This window comes from Podarcis bocagei (genome assembly GCF_964188305.1).
Source record: "Podarcis bocagei genome assembly, chromosome: 11".
In the NCBI taxonomy this organism is placed as follows: domain Eukaryota; kingdom Metazoa; phylum Chordata; class Lepidosauria; order Squamata; family Lacertidae; genus Podarcis; species Podarcis bocagei.
This window is the reverse complement of record NC_138136.1, coordinates 29759781-29782686: the sequence shown is the minus strand read 5'-3', so window position 1 is coordinate 29782686 and position 22906 is coordinate 29759781. Positions and strand designations below refer to the sequence as shown.

Genomic DNA, 22906 nt, shown 5'->3' with positions numbered 1-22906 from the left:
GAAACATAATTAGGAAGTCATGCTGCATTGTGAATTTTCAGCTGTGTTTTAAGCATGTTTTTAGTGTAATAACAGCATCAATGAATTTGATTGAATTTTACATTTCACATTCTGACTGATTAAAAGAAATAAATTTCCCCTGCACCTCAAACAGCATTTATGTGTTGTGAAAGCAAGCATCAATCCTATCTGGAAATGACTTTTCTATAAACATTGTAAAATATCCCACACATTCTGTTCCTCTTTTTTATTCTAGGATCCAATTTAATGAAACAAAACCCCTTTTTTCCTCCCTCCATGCTTCTTTATTCCATGACCATCATGGGAATAAAATACTAAGTACATATTCTTGACAATATTGCCTCATTTCTGTAACCATTTCTTATGAGAAATCAAAAGGCAAAGACAGTCAAAACAGGAAACACAATAGGAAAGTTTATGACATATAAAATGAATTCTTTAAAAGAATTTTGGTTTAAAATGCCAAGGGTGAGAAGTCAACTATATACTGCACACATTACTATTTATTACCTTGCATTTGGCTGAAATTCATCTCTTTTGACAAGCAAGGATAAATCGTATTACATATTTTATAAAATATGTGAGTTGGTCCTTTTTCTTGAAGACCCTACATAGCAAACTTGCATGTACCAGATGCGTACTGAGCTGCAATAGTCTCCTCATGACCGGGAACTTCATGTAATTTTCTGGCAGCTGTATTAGGGAATAAAAGGTATTTATTAAAAACATACACAATTGGTTGATTGTGTATCCAGTTCTTAGAGCACAGAGTGATGACTATATAAAAATGGAGAAATGCAAGTTTCACTTTTGAGCAAATTTACTGCATGAAAGGTTCATTTTTTTCCATTTCATGTAAATATCTTCAGTGCTTCTCACTGTGTAAGGTTTTATTGTGATTTTTTATATATACTTGAAAGCTCATTATTTTACAGTGAGGTTACTGAACCTAGACCATAGAGTGCAGATTATCCAGCATAGCATTAATCAAAATATACATGGCAAATGGGATTCAAAACAGTGCCAAAGAAGCATCTGCTTTTAGCAAAGAACAAAAATTCATTTAGCTCTTTTATTAAAAGGTATTATGGGCAATTTATTTTTAAACTATCACTCTAACACCATTAACTAGCATATAATTTAATGTACTCCCAAGCAACTTGACTTTTACATTTTCTTCAAAACATTAATTTGCTTTTGTAAATTGATGTAAAAGATGCCTTTGACCCCCAGGAAAGATTCAAGCCATTAACAATAAATTAAATTATGTTTCAGAAGTATATGGCCATTAAGTTTTTTGTTTCAGATATAGCATGTTTACAGTTCTATCTAGTGGCATAATATTGCCTAATGGAGAAAGAAAACTGTATTTTACTGGTTTAATTTCTGCTGAAACCATGTCAAGTTTAACAGTTCAATCCTATCCAAATTTTACTCGGAAGTAAGTGTACATAGGACTCCAAATTTCTTTTAAAAACTTAGTTGGTCTCTAAGGTGCTACTGGAAGGGTTTTTTTTTAATCTTGTTTCAGTTACGGCAGACCAACACGGCTACCTTCCTGTAACTACAACTCCCAAGAGACTGTGATCTACTCACAGTATAAAAAAACAAGCAGAGATCTACCCATTGTCATTGGAAGAGTTGTTGAGCTTTTTTTTTTGTTACAGATCACTAAGGGTCCAAAGATCGACCAGGATCAACCAGGAACACCCCACGATCGACCAGTAGATCACGATCGACCTGTTGGACATGCCTGGGCTTCAGGATTCAACCCAATCCTTTTGTCAGCCTTATCGGACAAAAGTTGTGATGATTGCTACGAGGAAGACACCTCCTCCAATGGGCCCAATTTGTTTGCAGGCAAATTCCTCCCCGGCCCCAAATACAGCAACAAATTACATCCACAACATGGTCTCATTAACGCAGCATCAACAGACCTATTTACTGGGTGGGTTGATCTGCTACTACACTGCTTGTTCCTAGTGCAGTCGCCCTTTTGAACCATAGCGGCAATCCAGAGTCAAGCCTTGCTCCCTCCAGTCTGCCACTGAGGGTCCACCCACTTTGAAAGCCATGATTGGCCGATTTATACTGTGGATTTTGATGGGCAATCCTGTTGTACCCACCGAAGCCAATGGCCAGATGCAAAGAATTGCCCTCTCCACCTCCCAACCCATCCCAAGGAGGCGCATTGGGCTGCGCCGCAACCATTCCCCACCCTAAACAGGTAAGTAACTGTGCTGTTTGCCTCCTAGGTGGGTCATAAGGAAAGGGTTAAAATGAGTGTGATGTGATTGGCCAGTGGAAACTGATAGGAGGAGTTGGAGTGAGAGTTGGTGTTGTGTGAAGTTCAGTTGAGAGTTGGGAGTTGGAGAAGGAAGAGGGAGGAATAGTCTGTGGGTTGGTCGAGTTGTGTGGTGGGAGAGTGAGAGGAATTGTTAGGTGGAGTCAGATAGTTAGTTGGGATAATCAGTTTGAAGTTGTTAGGAACAAATAGGACAGTTAAGGAACTAAGATTAAGAAACTGACAAGAAAAATTAACTGAAACCATAAGCTTGTTCATGCCTATAAAATAAACTTGATTATTTGTTAATGTTAACAACTGACTGGACTCCGTGTGTACCCGTGAGAAGCAGGTTGGTGGCAGCGAAGAAAGCAATCACAGTGGTGGCACAGGGTCAATAGACCGTCAAATGTCCGGGGACCCTGTGTGATCGCCACAGTGACCATTTCCCAAACTTTCTTTGCAATGTAGAGAGTCACACTTTATCTATACTGTTGGTTTCTGCCTGAAAGATAGAGCCTGTATAATAACACTGTCCTTAAACAAGGCTGTACCAGGTTTTCTGTCTGACTTCATTGTTTTGCATATAGCTGCCATCCTTTTACATTCATCCAGGCCTGCTATCATACAAGGGTAGCTGTTTCCTCCAGATTATGTCCATGGCTTGCTCCTTCTTTGGCTTTTCTCTGCTCAAGTTCCTCCTATATTTCTAGCACATGTTTATTTACACTTATGTAAATACAGTCCAGAGAGACAGAGGCACTACTTTGAGAAAACTGCTCCTTGGCATGTCATATTGACTGATGTGTCTGTTTTGATTAAGTGTAAGCACCTGTCTGCATAGCACGGAGTAATTTTACTTTTCTAGAGCTACATGAGCAGGTTCAAGTAGGGATGAATGAAGCTGCCACTTTCAATTTCTCTCCCTTTCTCATTTTTCCAGTCTTAAGTTCCATTTTCCAAATTTCTGCATCAGTTTGTGGGTTACTGGTTTTTTTAAAAAGTCCTCATGGAAATTTTATGATCAATTTTCCTTAATAGAATGCATTTTATATGTTATTTTCATCAATATATGCATTTTATGTGTATTCCCCCTATATTATTCTTGTACATGTTATTTGGTCGGAAAAGTGTTAATTTCAAAGGATACTGGTGTTTTGGTTGTCACATTTTGGGGAAGCAGAAAAGTGTGTAGGCTTGCATTAAAATCCTGACCAAACCAGATTTCTACCCAATCCCATGCAAGCAAACCAATTTTGGGTCACTTTGGGAACCCTTATTGCTGCTCTGTCATAACTGGAGAGATGTTATAATCTGGAAAAAGCTAGCTAATTTGTTAGGGGTGATTGTAGACCTTTGATGTCATCTTTGTGAGAAGATCTGAGCAGTAGAAAACCTGTCACAGGCCCATTCGCAGAATTCAATGAGTGCTACCACTGCTATCATAATTTGTGTATCCCACAGTGGATAAAGGAAAACAGATTCTCTTGAAGACTGCTCAGTCAGCTAGCAAAGTAATTAATTGACTTTCATCTGATTTAATTTTAGGCTGATTAATAATCTTTTTGATTATTTGATTAACCAATGGAGATGAACTTCACAGTATCACAATAAAAATTACATCTTGATACTAAATGTAGGCATTGTTTTCCAAATAAGCTGCTAACTAATATTCTGAAAATCATCTTAAACACTTTGCCTGAATCTTGCAATACATGTTTGTTGGGGATGTTTGAGGGATCCAGTTATTCAAGATTCTGTATGAAATGACCTGATTTGTGCTTCTCTCATTAATGTGTATTGGCAAAATTCGAAGTTTGGAGTGCTGTTGAGTGTTTATAAGCCTTTATTACCTATTGTGCTGTGTCTTAGGAATGGTTTTTGTTTTTGTTTTTTTCTTTGCTGTGTTATAATGTTTCCTGTCTTAAAGCTCTGATGTAACATTATTTTTTTAATAAGGAAGGAAGAGTGGTAAGATATATTTCAAATAAATAAAAAAACCTAGGCCTCATCATTGTGGAATGTATTTTGAAACTTCAGCAATGGAATTTTCTCTTTCTGCATGAATAGAGCAACTGTATGAGCAACTCATAGCTAATGACTATTTCCATGCTTAAGGGTTTGTTTGGTTTTTGCTTTTGAACTTTACTGAGTTTTTACATTTCAGATGTTCATTTGGCATGCCTGATTCCATTGCCAGCGCCCGTATGATCAAAATGACTTTCCCTTTACTGATCATGTAAAAATAGGATTATTGATGTGAGGTTTCGTAAAGATACAATGTGTAGGAGAAAGCATCTATGGAAAAATGGTTCCAGGGTAGGGCAACGTGGCACTTTGTTAAGTTGTTGCTGTAATGAATGTAAGAAATCTTATGTGGGGTAGTGGTTGCAGTGTTGAACTAGGACCTGGGAGACCAGGATTCAAATCTCCACTCTGTCATGAAGCTCACTGGGCGGCCATGGGCAAGTCAATATCTCTTAGCCTGACCTACCTGATGAGTATAGACTGCCACCTGAAGGAAAGGTAGGATATGAATATGCAAGAAATACATAAATCTGTGAAAGGATCTCCTCTCACGGTCAGTTTCACCCCTTGTATCAAATAATTCAGGTGAGACTGTAAGGGAAGGAGAGAGGGGAGTGTTCCGTCTGGCAAGCCAAAATGCTTGCACTGACAGAATAACAGTGTGATATTGAGTGCCTCCTTGTGACTCAGCTGCCATTAACATTCCACGAACCCTGGAAATCACTGAGCATAGATCCTTGATGAGATTTGGGGGCTTGCTTTGAAAAACTATATTTTTTTCCAATTTACAGATATAAGGTGGTATTCAATTATGTTTTACGCAGACCCATAGGAATTAATGGGGATGTGGGTGGAGCTGTGGGTTAAACCACAGAGCCTAGGGCTTGCTGATCAGAAGGTCGGCAGTTCAAATCCCCGTGGCGGGGTGAGTTCCCGTTGCTTGGTCCCTGCTCCTGCCAACCTAGCAGTTCGAAAGTACGAAGTGCAAGTAGATAAATAGGTACCATTCTGGCGGGAAGGTAAATGGTGTTTCCGTGTGCTGCTCTGGTTCCCCAGAAGCGTCTTAGTCATGCTGGCCACATGACCTGGAAGCTGTACGCTGGCTCCCTTGGCCAATAAAGCGAGATAAGCGCCACAACCCCAGAGTCAGCCACGACTGGACCTAATGGTCAGGGGTCCCTTTACTTTTTACCTATTGGAATTAATGAACCTGATAGAATTAGGTCCACTAATTTCATTAGGTCTTCTCAGAGTAAAATATGGTTCCATACCACCCCTATGCGTCGACATATCTGGGGAGTACTCCAAGCACACAGAAATCACTATCTTGTTTTTGGGTGGCCCTGTTTCACTTCCAAAAAGATAAGAGACAGGACTAGCTAGGGAAGGTGCCAGACACAACTTTGTGGAGAAGGACTTCCACAAATTGGTATTAGAGGGGGAAATGATGGGTCTTATAAGTTTTTATCCATTTAAGTGAGACTGTTACAGCTGATAGACTGAGGCAAACAAGCTGGAGCTTGAAAAATGCCATCGATGGCACCTGAGCATTGTGCTAGAACTAGGAGTATCCCCAGTGAGCCTGTACCTTCAGAGGGTTACAATCCCATCTAGAATAGGTTGCCTACCCACTTCCTGGACATGTGATCCACCTACCAATGGCACCTCTGTCTTATCAAGAGTCCGTATCAGTTTTCTACTTGGCATGGTTTTTAAAAAAACATGGAGGAACTTTCAGTCATGTGAGACCCACATCCTTTCATGTGGCCTCCTGCCTCTGCTCCAATCTTCCATCCCTTCTTTCCCAATTGTTTCTTCTTTATTTTCTTGGTTTTAAAACGTGTTTCCACTTCCTCTTCCAGATCAGCTGAAGGGCCAATATTTCATTTGACAATATTAAATCTATTAAAACAAAACAAAACAAAATTCCTGGTTCTGTGGCTTGGGGAAAGTTAGGCATTTTTCCTCTGCAGCTTTCTGAGTACAAATAGTAGATTTTTTGCCATGTATGTGTATGTATACAGAACACACTAGAATCAGAAAGGCATTGTTTTGAGGTTTGGACTCGATAACCCTTGGGGTCTCTTCCAAGACTACAATTCTACAATTCTATGATTTTCACTTGCTTAGCAGAAGAGTAGCTGTAGGAACTGTTGTATCAAAAAGAATAAAAACATTCCATCTAAATAACTTCATCGAACCTACTGCCTAGGACTGTGAATTCTAAACAGAGGTAGCTGTGGTAAAAACTGAAGCAGGGCAGTCTTTATTCCAGAGGAGGTAATCCATAACACTTTTGTCTCTGGTTCTGTCCATTATTGACTCTTGTTCAACCCATTGCCAGAATACAGCCCTCCAGCCTGACAGTTTATATCTGATAGAATCTGGCCATTGACAGAAAAAAAGTTTGCCAACACTGTTTTAGTATCCAGAAGCACTATAGACTTAGGCCTATCCCTAAACACACACAGAGAGTGAAATATGCTAAAGGTATAAATAATCAGAAATATTAATCACACGTTTGATTCTAACATCTAGTCTGGCACCTACATTTTAAATGTTTTAAGCGCAAATATCAGAATAACCCCGATGGCTGGTAGTCATGCAGCTGTAGCTTCAGGACACCTGCATTTTCATGTTTCTGCTGTTCATTGTTCCGTGGAATCCTATTTTCAGAATATATGTGATTGTGGAATCTCTATTTTGTTTCGCATGACATTAATCTTCACTGTAGTGAGATAGAATATAGATGTTTTGATGCTTTAGTTTCCTAGCTCTTTTGCATAAATGTGGCCCTCAGGCAGTGGTTGATCAGTGAAACCATAACCCCGGGTGCTTGCTGTCCAGGTTTCACCTCTGTGAGTGCATCAATTCCGCAATATTACAGAAGTGCAGAGACTGAAGTAAAGGTCCCCCTACAAGGGCAAAAAGGAAATTTACTATGAATGGAAATGGGCTACTAATTCTTTGTTCACCCTCATAAAACTCCTGCTGTACAGCAAGGAACAGAAATTAAAGTAACATTTGGAAGGTCAGCAGAACAAGATTGTATAAATAACTAAGTCTAAGGATATAGAAGGGTGAAGAAAAGTATCTGGGAATGTAAAAATTGACCTCTATTTTTAAAACATAGTTCTCTATCTACAAACAAGTGTTTTTTCTCATATGCAATTTTATATAAAAATTATCAACTAAAATTCATATAATTAACTAAGATTTCTTTTACTGGGTGACAACTCTAATAAGACCAACAGTGCAATCTGATACTTGTCTGTTGAGCTCAGCAGGGGTTTCCCAAGTGAATAGATATAGGATTGCAGCATAAGTATATTCTAAGGTCTTGTCTTGCCTGACTATTATTCTCTTTGTATCAAGCACACACGTTGAAAATGAAGGAAGCTATTTTAATTCAGTCATTCTCTACTTCATCGGAATGTCCTGTTGCAAATGTTTCCTCTATTGGATTTACATCTCTGTCATAAATCAAGCTATATTCCTATATTTTTTAAAAAAAAACAACAACACCTCACTTTATTTGAGAAAAGCTTGTACTGAAACACATTGTCCTAAACGGATGATAATCAGAAGCATGAAAACTGCATGCATGTAATAGCCATTGAGGATCAAAGCCTACAGATGGAGCTTTCAAGTAATCTAATATCACCTTAGACAAAACATGTTTCAATGCAGGCAGCTCACATATTTAGTGGTGAGCCATCACATGATGATGTGCTACAACAGGGGTCAGCAAACTTTTTCAGCAGGGGGCCGGTCCAGTGTCCCTCAGACCTTGTGGGGGGCTGGACTATATTTTTTGGGGGGAAATGAACGAATTCCTATGCCCCACAAATAACCCAGAGATGCATTTTAAATAAAAGTACACATTCTACTCATGTAAAAACACCAGGCAGGCCCCACAAATAACCCAGAGATACATTTTAAATAAGCACATTCTACTCTTGTAAAAACACGCTGACCATCCGTGGGCCAAATTTAGAAGGCGATTGGGCCAGATCCGGCCCCCGGGCCTTGGTTTGTCGACTCATGTGTTAAATTGTACAACTGGATAACAAACAGAAACAAAGTCCATATGGAGTCGGTAATCTCATCAGAGCTGCACCACTTTGGCTTGAAAGTTAGGTTCATAATGATTGCCTCTTCCTCCATAGAAAATCTCCCTTCCATATAAAGAACTTGGTGCTGGTTCTGAAATATGAATCTCAACAATCTGTTACATGCCCCTGATATGTGTGGGCATCATTATAGCTCTGAGAATTGTTCCATGGCTCTTTTTTTTTTTTTTTTTTACTGACAGCTGTTAGCAGTGCTGGAAAAATGACACTTCCTACTGCTTCTGATGCCTGACTTGTAGCTACAGCAGTGTTCCTGCTACCAGATAGGGGAGAGAGGAGCAATATTGGGGTGGGAGGAGAATATCTCTCCCCCCCCCCCACCTCAGCTGCTTAAGCAGCAGCAAGGTAAATGAGATGAATGGATGGGAAGGGAAAGGGGATATGGAAGCAGAGAGGTAGCATGTGAGAAAGATGGCGGAGCTTGAAAGGTCACTTAGAGGTTGGGGAAAGAACTGGACCCCATCACTCTCCCAATAACATCACTGGAGTGCAACAGTTCTGATTTAGGTTATAACTGGGATCAGAATAAACCAAGCTGTTGGACTATTGGGCAGTGTAGTTTGGTTTTCTGAGCCCAGCTTCATGCCTAACTACAGACTAGGATGGACATTTGCCATACTCCTAGATGTCAAGTGGATAGGTTCCAACATGCAAGTTTTCTGTTCAGAAGGCTATGTTTATTTATGTTCTGGGGGCAGAGGATTCCCCTAGCAATGCCTCTACCTGAAGGGATGCAAGATGGACAAAGGTGTACGACCATCTCACTGAGAACTCCGCCAAAGTTCCTGAAGCAAGACAAAGAGTGAAAGTTAAGCTATATCAAGACAAAAAGTTTTGGATATTCATTTAGGCTGACTCTCTCCAGAGTCGTTCTGCAAAGGATGTATGTCAAAAAAATACCTTCGCAGGCAAGATCCAAGCTGCTAAATAAATTAGCAATTTATTCTCCTTACTCCATTTGGCTTCTGCTGCATTGCCATTGGTTTTGCTCTTTGACTTTGCCCCTTATCTTTCCTCCTTTGTGGCACTTCTCAACACAGGGCTAATTTAGAGGAAATACAAGATAATTGACAATTTGGACACCCTGAGGAATGAGATAATGGCCTTGGCCTTCATGGGAGGCTTGAGTGGATATAGGCTGCAGGTGCATAATGATATGAGACATTGGCGCCACTGTATCTATTTCTCCCAGTCTTGTACTCTTTTTGTCTTACAGATGAAGCTCTAACTTTCAGAGCATTGAAGACTCTGTTAACAATAGGGGAACTCTGTTGTATAGTCAGGAGTTTAATTGATTCATCACCATCCCTCTTTATATCTGAACTTGTTGTATTAGTACAAGTACAGAGAAGGCTCAATGTTTCCTGCAAGGGTACCTTTCACAGCGCCTTTGAAAGTGAAGGAGAGAAGGTCCCATTAGTGGAGTCATCTATTGTGGGAGGATGTCTGCTAGGATGACATTTTTTGCAGTGTTACCAGCTCACACTTTATTCCCAATGAAAACGGCATTGAAAACAGCTTTAATGCCTGCATATGTTACGGGGAGAGATTCCAGTCGAGACATCGGCACATGCAACCATGACCTCTTATCCTGGGAGAATGGTTGGGAATGCTAGTTCCCATACACAGTGCATTAGCTGTGCATAGAGATGTCGACATATCACAAGGCAGTGACTGGGGATCTGCATTTGCATCTGCAACGCAATGAAGTTGAAACTGCATACAGCTAAATGAAGGTGTACCAAATGCCTCATAACAGTGGCTGTGTACATGCTCCTGTTTACTCTGCATCCGACATGGTTTGGGAAGTGATGGCCATATGATGTTAGCCACAATGCATCCTGTATCTATCCTGTCACTTCTTAAGAAATAATTGCATTTTGATGTGTTTTTCACAAAACCAGCTTTGATCCAAAATGTGCTTGGCCTCCAAGCAATCTTAATCACATGGAGAGAAAAACCTGAAGAGGGCTTCAAGAAAACAGCTAATTCGGTATAATCAATATAATCAATATAACACCAACTGCATTAATAAAATAGTATAAGAATACCAAGACCAAACCAGACTTTAAAAAAAGGTAAAGGTAACGGACCCCTGACAGATAAGTCCAGTTGTGAACAACTCTGGGGTTGTGGCGCTCATCTCACTTTACTGGCCGAGGGAGCTGGCATACAGCTTCCGGGTCATGTGGCCAGCATGACTAAGCCGCTTCTGGTGAACCAGAGCAGTGCACAGAAACACAGTATACCTTCCTGCCGGGGCAGTACCTATTTATCTACTTGCACTTTGACATGCTGTCAAACTGCTAGGTTGGCAGGAAAACCAGACTTAGAAGCACTTAAAACTACTACAGCCAGAGATCAGAATAAAATACTATTTGAAGGAGATTGGAAATGTTTTATGGAATATTTAGAGACATATTGTAGACATATTAAGAAGTTAACAGTAACAGCTTTAAGTCAGCAGTAAAAAAAATTGAGATATTAAAATGAGGAAAATAAGCTATAGGGAGTAATTAGAATATGTAGTAGAAAAGTAATAAAATGCACCATGGAAGGTGGGGAAGGGAGTCAATAACAATTGTGCATTTCTTTTATTTGAAATGTTGTTATTTCAAGTGTAAAATAAAAATGAAAATAAAAAACACATTTTAAAAAATAAAAAATCATTGCAGCCAAAAGGCCTGTCTAAGAAGTCAGGGCTTCATTATCCATTGGAAAGGGAATAGAGATTGAGCCAGGTGGGTCTCCCTCAAGTCTTGGTGCTACAACTGAAAAGGCCCTGTCTCTTGTGTCCACCTACCTATCCTCTGGAGACAGAGGGCAAGGCCTTAGTTGTACCACTAGGCTCATGTTCAGTGAGGCAGTCCTTCAGGTCTGTAAATGCACATCCATTTCTAGTATTGGCCTAAAGTTCCCAATTCAACAATAAATCCTTCCATGTTGGACTAAGGCAAAATGTATACTTTCATTCTTATGCACACTGAGAGCAAGTCCCCATTGAATTGTGGAGGACTTTCATCCATATAAACATACATCAAAGTGTAAATTTATTTAGGCAGGTTAATAGACAGTTTACATTTAGGCTAAGGGTGTGAAACTGTTTTTAGAGCACCTAAGTCAAAAGGTGCTAACAGCTGAGGAGGAACATAAACAAATGGGATGGGAGAGATATCTTAGCGAAAGACAATGGAAGGAAGGAGCCGTCAATTTTGCTTCTCTTGGTTTCTCATTTTTCCAATCTTATATGCAGTTCTCCCTATTCCTGCAACAATCTGCAGTTGTTGTTTTTTTTAAAAAAGGATCCTTCAGAAAATTATTCAGCATTTTAGTGCAGTTTTCTCCTAATAAACACATTTTTATGCAGTTTTGACTAATGCACACATTCTTGCGAACAATTTATCATAATATAGTACATTTTTATATGTTGTTGTCATGAAGATACTCATTTTAATGCACACTTTTGCCCACTACATGCATTTTAATAAAAATTATTTGGCTGGAGAACAGAATTGCAAAATTCAGATCAGTGCGAATTTCAAAAGCTTGCATTGCTTCATTTCTTATGTTGCCTGGAAGTGAAAATGTGATAATTTGTCTTCAGTTGCAAACAGAATTAAATTTCTCCCCTATCCCTATGAAAGACCCAACTTTTTTTTTAAGGCTTTCATGAATGTAGACACGAAGGACCTATGAGGTATTGTGCTGCATAGAGTAATTTGCAGGAACTACGTGTCTCTTGATGGAGAAATAAGTTTATAGAGCAATACAAAAGGAAGAATGGGAAGAATAGTCCTTGAAATTTATCACTGGAACTAAAGTGGATTCTAGACTACATGTTTTTCGCATAGCAACCCACTACTGTGTGTAGCACTCTTCAACTTAGTGTAACATCTAGGATGACTTACCAAGTCTAATAAGAATATATAGATTGTTTCCTTGCTATTACTTAGTGCTGCTGCTGAAAAATCCTTAGCCCCCACATTGGTGTGGCATGAGAAATAATATAGTTCCATGAATTTACGAGTTTCTTATCTGTATTATGTATGTCAAGGCCCCGAGTCCTCCCCCATTTGATGGATAATAAGACACATGGACACCACTATTTTAGGTTAATGGGCTAAGGCCACAACTTTATTGGTTACAGAATGTGATTGGTATTGGCTTAGGCATTGGAATTGAACCGACTATATCTGACTCCTGTCTGCCATGCAGGTAGTCCAGTAAGGGTCAACCACCCGTAGGGGGAGCCCTGTTGATGTACATCAACTGAGAGCTCCCCCAGGGTCCCTGATGAGGTCGGAAGCAAGACAAGAGGGTGATCCCGAGCCATGCTGATGCTTAAATGCTGCAAGCCATGCCCCCCGGCCAACCGGATTGGTCAGGCGGGGGCGTGATGCAGCCGGGACTCCCCGCTGACGTGGGGGCACTGCCACGCCCCCGCTGTGCATGGGGAGGGCACATGACCTGCCCGCAACACCATCCCCCAGGGACGTGGAGCGGCCTTGTCAGTTGCCCATGGTAGTTCTGTGCAGTCAAATTTATATAAGAATAAGAAATTACAAAATTTATTTTCAGGATCCCAAGATTTCTCATGCATGTCTTGTCTTTGCCTATGCTCCAGCACTTGGCAGGTAGATTAAATTCATATAGATAAATGTGAAGCAGTGCAGTATATGCTCATCAAGCTAATCTATATTAATGAAGGTTGTCTTCTAGGGTTATGTAGTCGCAGTGTCTGCCTGCTTAATAGAACTCTAGGGTTATAGAGAAACAGCCAGTGCCAGCTTCATAAACCTGACCACTGCTGCAGACAAACCAGCAAAGATCTCTTGCTCAGTGTAGGCAGAATTTTAATCAATATTTTCTTGTGAGGGACAGTTACTCTGGAATTCTCTCATCTTACATAATAAGGGGCCTTATACATCAGCCCTCACAGAGGCCTCTTCAAAGTGTTCTGCATGGAAATTGTTATCACTAGGCAAAGAGTTTATGTAGAGGGACTCACCATGTTGACGTCTTACACTTTTTGCCATGCCTGTGCAAACTGTCTTTTGAGGTAATTCCAGTGGCATGGGGGGGACCCTGATCCTGTGGTTGTGGTTGGTACCAGCCCTTTACTCTCAGGTTTCAGGGCATGTTGCAACAATTTAAAATAAACCATTAATCACAATCATATGCAAGTCCTAAAAATAGACACCTCAAGCATTCACCTCAAGTATTCAACTGAAGTGTTGACCACTGGGCCCTTAAAGAAGGGATGCCAGCGGCGTAGCGTGGGTTATCAGCACCCGGGGCAAGGCAAGTAATTTGCGCCCCCAAACCCGGGGCAAGGCAAGTAATTTGCGCCCCCTAACCCCTAACCATGGTCATTAATACTGATGGACTGGGATTTGCCAAGGGAGCTGGAAATTGCAGTTCAGTGGCGGGTCAGGGGGAGAGGGTCCCTTCCGCGTCTGGGTGCCGCGGGCCCCTTTGCGTCAAGACGCGCATCTTTGGGCGTCGCGGCGCAGCCTTCTCAGTCTCCCTCCCCGGCCCGGCTAGTCCCGACGCAGCTTCTTTCTGGCGCGGGGAGGGGGCTTCTTTCTGGCGCGGGGAGGGGGCGGCTCTGGGGCCAGTGCGTCGGCCGGCCTCCGGCGCGGGTGAGGGGGCGCCCGTCGGGGCGGGTGGGCAGTCTTGGCGCGCAGGCACTAGAGCGCCGCCGATGGTGCGTTTGGCGGGCTGCGCGCGTCCAGACAGCGACCCGAGCCTGGGCGGCGTGGCGCTTGGTGCCGGAGCCTCCGCCCGCAGCGCCCCATCGGGAGACCCGGCCGGAAGGAGCCTCGAGCCGGCTGTCGGACGCGGTTGAAGCAGCCAGGGCGGCATGGCAGGCGGCGTGCACCCCCTGCACCCCCACACTACGCCACTGCTCTCTGCCCCACCGCCAGGCTTCGGAGCAGCCTTCCGAAGGCTGGCGGCGGGAGGAGGTCTCTCCGCCTGGACAGTGGGGTTCCTGCTTCCTCAAGGAGGGCCGGCCAAACGCACCCCCCCCTCCAATGTTGCGCCCGGTGCGGCTGGCACCCCTGGCACCCCCCACGCTACGCCACTGAGGGATGCGCCACCACTTCCCTTAAGGCAAATGTTGTTTTCCCACCTCCAGTGAAGCATTAATCAGGACTTACCCATCAACTCTCTATGGTGAATGCTAAGAAGCCAAGATAGGCACGTGTCAAGGGAGGAGGAGATTAAGCGCCCTTCTTCAATCAGTGTGTCCACATCCTCATGCTGCAGTAATTTAAACTGATCCAGTACAGATTGTACGTACTGTGCTCCAAGACGCCTCCATTGAACTTGCTCTAGCCATGGCATCCAACTCTGTCCAATTTTTTTACTCCCAGGTAAGTGGGTAAAGGATTACTACCCAAGTCTCTCCAGTCTTCTGTTAAATAATTAGGTGAGGTGTCTGTTTTCAGACACAAAATACGAGATTACATGGTGATGGAACAAGGGAGTGATCAGTGTGGCATTTATCCCCAGTACATCAAATATTTTTGAAAGGCTCCACATTATGCAATATATGTGTTTGTCAAATTGCTGTGTTGTCAGCCAGAAACCTTGTTATACATGGTTCTTTTATCATTTCAGTGTGTTACAAGGCTTTTGATTGACAAGAAATGTTATTTTAAATGGATCTGATGTGTCATTAGTGTATAACAAGGGTTTTGAATGACATCTTTACAAAAGGAATGTTATACCAACCACATACAGTTGGAGTCTGTGTAATGATACTTATTACTCCTAACTGCCCAAAGAATCAATGCCTTAAAAAAAAAAAAAACCTTCTTGTTCAGGTTGCTCAGGTGTAGTTACAGCAGAATTGTTGTTTGGTGACACTATAGATTATACCTGAATTCAGCAGGGCTGTAATTTGTGGTCTAGTTATCTCACTTGCAGTTGGCAGGGTTTTAATATCCACATAAAAGGGTATTTCACTGCCTGTACATCTCTGGTTTATTTTATATGTAGTGCAAAATCTCAGAATGTTCTCTTTAATAACTTGAAATTTTAATAAGGACCTAAGGAACTGTTGGAATGTGAGTGAACTTATATTTAAATTAGGGCTTTGAGAGCTTGGAGAATCTAACTTGGTGAACTCTAATTAAATCCCACAAGGCCAGCAGGTCTGCCTCCTTTGCTCTTGATAGGAAAAGTGAGGTCTTCAAAAAGCGTCCCCTGGCAGTATACAAGTGGGAGGGGGCGGGAATCATTCAAACCTTCACTATAGCATTTTTTTAAAGCAAGAATTCCAGGAGGAGTACCAGAGAAGAGGAACAATAGCTAGAGCATGAAAATGGAAACTAGCAAGCTGAGAGTTATGCACAGAGTATTAGAAAGGCAAATCTTTTTTTACCAAGGATGTTTCCTCCCCCACAATACTCAATCATCATAAGCTCCATGGTCGGGATTAGCCTGATATAAGTGTGACAGCAGTTGTGTGCACAATCACACATACACATGTAGTGTGGGTGGGGGCAGGGATAAGTATCCTTGAGTAACTGTGGGTTAAACCACAGAGTCTAGGACTTGCTGATCAGAAGGTTGGTGGTTCGAATCCCCTCAATGGGGTGAGCTCCCATTGCTCGGTCCCTGCTCCTGCCCACCTAGCAGTTTGAAAGCACGTCAAAGTGCAGGTAGATAAATAGGTACTACTCCAGCGGGAAGGTAAACGGCGTTTCTGTGCGCTGCTCTGGTTCACCAGAAGCGGCTTAGTCATGCTGGCCACATGACCCAGAAGCTGTATGCCGGCTCCCTCGGCCAATAAAGCGAGATGAGCGCCGCAACCCCAGAGTCGGCCCCGACTGGACCTAATGGTCAGGGGTCCCTTTACCTTTTACCATTACAGATAAATTTAGCATTACAGATGTAAATTCTACTTCAGTTGATCCCTTCTTGTGTTACACGCGTGAAGGAAAATTCCAGCAAGGACCAGAAATTAGAGCTTGGACCACTGGCTCCACCCCAGGATTTCCACGTACAGGTATTTGCCTGGATTTCTGCCGGGAGGAAGCCCAAACTTGAGCAGCAAATGCAGGCTAGCAAGTTGGCCAACTGATGACAGATTTTAAAAGAAATGCTGTGCCAAAAAATTCTCCGGTGTACTTTTTCAGCCATTCCCCATCAATTAGTGAAAATGCTATTGTGTCCAAATTATCAAAGGGAAGAAGAAAATTTTGTGAAATTTTCGTGGGTGGGATTTGGTTTTATTTCTGTTTGTTTGTTCTTGTCATTAAACTTCAGTTAAGCTCAGAGGAAGATGTAACGAGAGAACAATAGGCATTTTCAGTTGAGGAAGTGCAGACTTTTGGGGGATCTACAGAATACTGGAAATACGTTTAACAGGAAAACGACCACCATCTGTGGCCATCTAGCCATAATAAGGTAAATTCCACACCTACCCAAAATTTGAAAGATATTCCAAAGCACCCTGTGAATGAGGCAGGGGGAAAAGAGAAGCTTCTTTTGCATGTAGGGGTGCGGAACTTCAAAGAAATTGGAGAACAGGTTTTGGCAGATCGCTGAGATAGATGATAGATAGATAGATAGATAGATAGATAGATAGATAGATAGATAGATAGATAATAGATAGATAGATAGAATATGAACTCTAATCCACAAGGATCCCTGGAGCAACTGGGCACTTGCTGTCTCTTTGTGCTCTTTGGGGGGGGAATGGGATGTCAGTGTAATACATAAGTTAATGACTTTTCACATTGTGGAGGTTGTTTTCTGTATGTGTGTTGGGATAAGATGACAAGATAGAGGATTTCAATGTCCTCTTCATGGATGGTTCTTCTCCAGGTATGGCTGATGTGAGCACATCACAATGTGTGACATGTTTCAGCAATGCTGCTGTGAGCATTGGGGGATGTTTCTTTTTAATTTTGCTGCTTTAGTGCATAAGTTCCTAATGACACTACAGCAATGTTGTACAAGCATTCACAGAGTGCCAGTGTGGTGGAACCATTAGACCTTCTCCTTGATGTGCAGATATTTGGGTGTTATTTTCAGGCACGATTGCTATGGTATCCAGAAGAGCCCACCACACTGGGGAAAAACCTCTTTCCATAAGATTAACATGTTTTGATAATCTTTACAATATGAATTACTGTATGAAAGCATACATAAGTCTGCAGTATTTGGAACGCTTGATATGTGTGGCTGTGTCTATGAAATGGACATTCTTATCATTTTGTTTGCAATTAGAACCCTTCCTGCTTATGTCAAGCTGCTATGTAAGGCTGAAGCTTTCATTTCTTAGAGCTTGTTCCCTGTCAGTCTAACAGCTTTTTACTCAAATAGGTGACAAAGTAATGGACTGAACATGTGCCACTTTTAATCTTTTAGTGCTTAAAAGTCTTTGACAATAATATTTCCCCTTCAAATACAACATATGACTAGAAAGACCTGACATTTTCTTAAGAATTCCTATGTCTCATCCATTGGGAAACTTTGTCATGGCTACAACTGAACGTCACTTTTTATATTAAATATTTTAATAATTCCCTTTATATAGCTCAGATTGATATTTCCGCCTCCTCAGCCTCACACTCTCTGATAAAACAGTCCTTTCATGATAAAATTAGTGTTTTAACTGCATGAATTGCTTTTTTATTATGAAGAAAATAGATGGATTGGAAGCAAACCCACAAAATGATTAACTTTTTTTTTTTTAAGTCACTCTGATTTAACATTGCTGTATTTTATTGCAAGGGCTTTGATTGCGCCCAGCTTATTGGGTGGAGCAGGATAGATAGGTCATCTGAGGATAGACTCCTGGTGGTACATTTTCCTTTTCCAGAATGAGCAGTATGCCACTTTATGTTTCAGCCCCAAAAGAGCTTTATCACAGATTGGCCTTGGGGACGACCACAGTAGGGTCTACTTATCATCAGCTGTAGCACTGCTGGACAGGTGATTTAACTAGTGAAGCTGTATCTCTAACTTTTGGATTGCCTGTGAAGCCTGAGGAGAATTGGTCAGATAAAAAATCGTCTGTTCCAACAGCCTGCCTTAAACTGTGGCCAGTCAGATCCCTTTAGGAACTCTCAAACACATCAGGATGTTCATAGTCACCCCTGTTGTTCGTTCCGAGACTTAGATGTATACTGCTTGTGAATATCAGGCACCCACATGGCTCTAACAAAACTAATTTGAAGCTAAAATCAGCAGCCTTGGATGCACTCTTGCTGTCTCTCTCCATGTTGTTTAATATCACAGTGAAACCACTGTGAGAGGTGATATGGAGATCTGGCATGAGGTGTCAGCAACATGTGGATGGCACTCAGCTTTTAACTCTCCTTTTTTCATCACATTCAGGTGAGGCTGCGGATGTCCAAAATCAATGCCTCAGTACCACAATGACTGAACGGGGGCTAATAAACTGAGATTTGATTCAGAGAAGAGAGAGATACTGTTGGCACATGGTTCACTCATCCTGGTGAGTGGTGCTCAGTTGGTTCTGGGGGAGTGCACTTCCTCTGGGGAAATTATGGCCCTCCAGATGTTGCTGAGCTACATTTCCCATCATCCCTGACCACTGAACATGCTGACTGGGCGTGTTAATAGTTGTAGTCCAACAACATCTGGAGGGATTAGGGCAGCCAGTTGTGCACTGCCCCCAAAAGAAGATTTGCATCACCAAAAAGAGGTCAGATGGGGACCCAAATTTGTATATGTACAGATACAAGTTTAGAAATAAATACTGTAATTTAAAAAGAAAAGTCTCACTGGGTAACTGCCCATCAGCTGATCAGGTGCTGCTAACTATTGATTGGCAATTTCAAGGTTCCTGCTCTCCCTTCTTTGGGTTCCTGACCAGTATGTTTCCGAGCACAATTCAAAGTGTTGGTGTTGACCTTTAAAGCCCTAAGTGGCCTCGGCCCAGTATACCTGAAGGAGCGTCTCCACCCCCATCGTTCAGCCCAGACACAAAGGTCCAGCTCTGAGGGCAGTTTCCTCCCTGCAAGAAGTGAGGTTACAGGGAACCAGGCAGAGGGCTTTCTCAGTGGTGGCACCCACCCTGTGGAATGCCTTCCCATCAGATGTCAAGTAAAAAAACAACTATCTGACTTTTAGAAGACATCTGAAGGCAGCCCTGTTTGGGGAAGTTTTTAATGTGTGATGTTTTATTCTGTTTTTAATATGTTGGCAGCCACCCAGAGTGGCTGGGGTGTATATAAATAAATTGTTGTTGTTGTTATCATCTTTAATTCAGGCTTGAAATGGAATCTTTAAATCAGACTTGGAATGGACAGTCCTCTAATGAAGGTCTATACCCCATAAAGTCAGACACATTGCCACCCAGGGAGGGCTACAGGTTCCCCAGACCTGATCTAAAGGAGTACTTATTGATTTGTCACCATCACTAATGGCTTATGTAGTCTAAGCAACTCAACTGTCTTTTTTTCTGTGGCCATGCAGTACCTGCATGGAGAAAGCCTGGCCACAGTTACTCATGCTCTGGTAACCTCCCATGTACATTACTGCAATGTGTTCTTGTAAAGGAAATGCATTGTTTGGCATTGACTCTCAAATTCTAGCTGAAGTAGAACCAAATGGGCTGCTTCCTACACATTATCTCTCCCCACATCCTGGTTTGTGTTGTTTTTAATTTTATGTCTGCTTCCCAGGCCATATTGAGACCCTGGGCTTCTCTGTAACATTCCGTCTTCAAAGGAGCATATCAATATATAGGAGATTTTTTTGTTTTGTCTCTCATGGAATGTTGTGCACAATATTTTTCAAAAACAGTGACAGAAGCAACTGGGCCACTTGCAAGAAAATGGTTGCAGACGAAGTAAACTACAGAGGTCCCATTAAAATAAAAGGAAGCCATTGCATTTGCAGAGCAAAGTATTTCCAAACATCCCTCCATTAACACATGGAACTTTTATGTATTGGTCCAAAACATATTCCCATTGTAAATCTAGACATGTCTCGTTGAGGTTAATGTCATTATTATATCCAGGTAAAATGAGACCAGTCAACTTGTAGGTAAGAAAGACCTCTTGATCTTTGGAGTGATAGCTTGATTTTATTGTTTGAGCTTATGTTTAATAATGTTCTTAAAGGTCTTCTCTAATGAAGAAATAAGTCCATTTGTTCTGCCAGTAAAGGTCACCTGTACTTTTATTAAATGTACAGGTTTAGCTCTTATTACCAAATTCGGGATTCTCATTGCCACAACTGTATAAAAACTGCATGCGGATAGTAAACACTGAAAACTATTATCTAGTATTTTTATAGCTCCAGCACCAGTGAATTATTGAGAAGATTAAAGTTCACCATATGCCATTTAGGTCACTTCTGAACCCAGATAGACTCTTCCTTGATATCCTTCAATGGGGCTTTGACCTGAAAGAGGCATTGAATTATTATCAGACAGCTTTGTTCTTGTGTGTACCAGATGCCAAAAGCATTGGGCCTTTTTCCCTTTTGAACTCTCTTTAAGAATGAGTTACCAAAGCTTTCACGTCCTGATCTTGAAGTGGCTGCATCAACTCTAGGAAAATAACAGTAACAGTTGTGAAAAATGAGATATACTTCCATTGCTCACTGATTAAAGCTCCTCTTATTGATCTGGCACATTAGTTCGGAATGTACTAGACAGCTTGGGATAGAGTTCTTAATGCAAGCCTTTGTTCTTAAGGTTCACTTATAATAAACTAAAAATACCCTTGAGGGAGAGGGATGAAAATTGTTCATGCTATCCTCACCGTGTGCGGAAGTGCTCCTGCAAGATATTCCCATCTTTGACAATGATTTTTTCGGAATAGTTGTTCTGTGGAATTATCAAAGGAGATACATAGCACTAACAGTCTCTGGTAGCCTGTTTGAATACCAGCATTTCCTTGAATCAGACTCAGGAGAAAAGACTCCACAAATAGGCTTTGCTCATGTTGTTGCTATACTTGGAATTGGAAAGGACCCACCTTCGCCACATAAGCCAGAATCATATAGGCCAGAGAGTCCAATCAAGTGCCTCAGGTTTGTTTGCTTAGGATGTCTTTTCTAGCAATGTGTCACTTTCCCCCCTGTACTTTAAAAAAGCTGGAGCTGTTCCTTCTGCAAACTTCTGGCATACTTGTTTTCTGATGGCTGCTGGTTTGTGGAAGGCTCAGTGCCATTTTTCTAGAAAAAAAGAGGTGCCAGAACTCATCATGAACACCTCCTTTGATCTCTTAGAATGGCAATGGTGCCCATCTGAGAGGTGTCAGAACTGAGTTCCAGCAAGTTCAGTCTGAAAAAAAACACGCCCTGATCTTGCTGGGTGGTACGTATATGGTTGAACCTGATGGCCTTTTTGGATCTGGCCAACTCGGAATTCTACTGAAATGAATTGAGGTGCATGTATTTGGGAGCCAAGACACCTTATACTTCTTAGAATGGAATCCTAAGCTTACTTATGCAAAAACAATTCAGTGGGACATACTCCTTTAGTGTGACCTCCCAGGCTTCTAAATTGTGAAGTGAGCTTACCAAGACAGAAGAGGCTTCCTGCTTCAGATGTTAACCCTTCAACCCATGAAGGGCCTGGACCAGTCACTCAACCCCAGTGGGAAGGCTAAATGTTTGGCCCACAACCCTTTTGTACTCACCTGTGTTGCCCCTTCGAACAAGTAATGTGTAAAGTAGGCTGTTGGAGTTCATTGAAACTAGCATTCCTGGCAAAAGGTTGTTGTCATTTGATGACCAAGGTAAGTGGCAGCAGCTAGGACTCATTCCTACCACTTGTTACGCCACGCAAGGAGTAACAGCAGCACTTTTCTGCTCCTTTCATACCCTTGCATGCTAAATTTTGGGAAAGTTGAAAGATATCCGTCGATATCTCTGAGGGACTTTGAAGTATCTCTTCAATAAACTTACTCACACTTAAATGTAAATGCAGTACTTCTACCTGCCCTGCACAAACCCTGGTAGAATTCATCACAGTCAGGTTTACAGACTATTTCTTATCTGTTCAGTGATTAGCCATTGTTACTTCCTACAAACCAGGCAAATATGCTAATCTGGCTGCCTCTAAATGAACAGAGCATAAGAATCTGTCACTCAAAATTGTCTGTCTACAGAGAATTGTACCTTGAGAGAGCTTCAGTTACAAGGAAAAAGATTCCCTTTGTGACTGATAATAGTAATTCTTTCTAGTAATAATGGGGTGGGGTGGGACATGGGGAAAATGTGAGATGTTCAGAATATCTCAGAACACTGCAGTATAAATTAAAAGTATCAAAAATGATGGGGACGAGGCAGTATTTAAATTGATAGCACAGAAGACTGTACTATCTTCAAGCAAAAACATCTTCGGCTAGAGAGCAAAAATAAGAGCGACAGGATTCTAAATATATAGATTTCAGACAGAATTACCACTCCAGCAGCACCCATCATCCTCACTCTAATTTTC

The 22906-nt window shown here is 41.6% G+C and overlaps 1 long non-coding RNA gene across 3 annotated transcripts in view; it reads left to right on the top strand.

The window, feature by feature from the left end:
• Positions 1-22906, top strand: part of LOC308596996 — a 493319-nt gene that overhangs the window by 175607 nt on the left and 294806 nt on the right. For 2 of the 3 annotated variants that reach the window (XR_014012772.1, XR_014012774.1), the window contains one exon: positions 1689-2248. This is a non-coding gene — a long non-coding RNA (uncharacterized lncRNA). Of the gene's footprint in view, positions 1-1688; positions 2249-22906 lie in introns of those variants that run through there. The other variant, XR_014012773.1, reaches the window with a different exon arrangement.